The 1,114-nt window shown below is 65.5% G+C and overlaps 1 protein-coding gene across 1 annotated transcript in view; it reads right to left on the bottom strand.

The window, feature by feature from the left end:
• Positions 1-1,114, bottom strand: part of LY6K (lymphocyte antigen 6 family member K) — a 77,043-nt gene that overhangs the window by 4,666 nt on the left and 71,263 nt on the right. The gene's annotated exons all lie outside the window — the stretch shown is intronic.

Raw genomic sequence — 1,114 nt, 5'->3', positions numbered from 1 at the left:
CTTCCGATCTCAGCCCTGCCCTGGGGTTCCGGGGTCCCGGGGTCCCGGGGGCCACCTCTCCTGAAAGGCGGGCGGGCGGGAGTCAGCTCCGGCCCTGGCGTGGCCCCACTGGTCGCGGTCGCCTTGTCACCCTGTGCCCCGCCTGCCTTCCGCCTGGCCAGAGGGCTGGGGGCCGCGGTCACGGGCAAGTGTGCTCCCCGTTCCGGGCGCGGCGCTTTCGGGGTCACCCGGTGAGGGAGCACCGGCCGGGCCGCTTCGCCTTCCGCCCTCCGGAAGGTCCTCGGGGCGGGGCGGCCCTCGGCCCTCGGCCCCTGCGCCGCCTGTGCCCTGAGGTCCGCCCTGCGTGCGCGTCCTGCTTCCCTCCGTGGCTGAGCTGTGCCCCTTTTCCCTGATGAGCGAAGCAGGTGGCCCAGTGTGGGAGCGTGCGGGGGCCAAAGCTGGGGCCCTGATGCAGAGGACCTGCCCTTGCCAGCATGTGTCGTGCCTCTTGCCTTAGATTCCAGCTCCTGCAGGTGACAATGCTTCCCTTGGCCTTGGTTCTCTCCGTGGTGCTCGCGCCCATGGATAGCAACGTCACCAATGTCACCACTGCTGGCCAAAGTCACTGTAAGTGCCATTCTACTGCCTGGAGGTGATGGGAGGTCACCTGGGGAGACCCCGTCACAGGACAGGTGGCCCTTGCACTCTCTTACCCACTGCAGGTCTTCGTCGTCAGTGTGTTGGGGGTAGTGGCACGAATTAAATTGGGGGCTTGTTCATGAACAAAGCCAGGGTTACTGGGGTGGGGGCTTCTCAGAAGAGCAGCTTCCGCAGTGAGGAGGCTTAGGGCTCCACATTCTCATCAGGGATTGGCAGGAGTGCCTAGTCTGGGATGGTCCTGGAGGACACCATCCCCTAGAGCAAAGCACTCCACACACTGCTGCCGGGCTATGAGTTGGAGCCTATCCCAGCACAGGGCGAGCCCCTGGGGTACTTGGCCATGTGGAGGGCTGAGCCTTGTAGTCACAGAGGAGTCCTTGGAGGCAGGCGAGCCACAGCTGGAGGAGGGTTAGCAGGGAGTGGGGGACAGCAGGTGGAGGCGCCATGTTGGCGCAGAAGCCAGCATCCAGCAGAC

The sequence above is a fragment of the Tupaia chinensis genome, unplaced genomic scaffold (assembly GCF_000334495.1).
Source record: "Tupaia chinensis unplaced genomic scaffold, TupChi_1.0 Scaffold000335_1, whole genome shotgun sequence".
NCBI lineage: Eukaryota > Metazoa > Chordata > Mammalia > Scandentia > Tupaiidae > Tupaia > Tupaia belangeri.
This window is presented reverse-complemented; position numbering and strand designations above follow the sequence as displayed.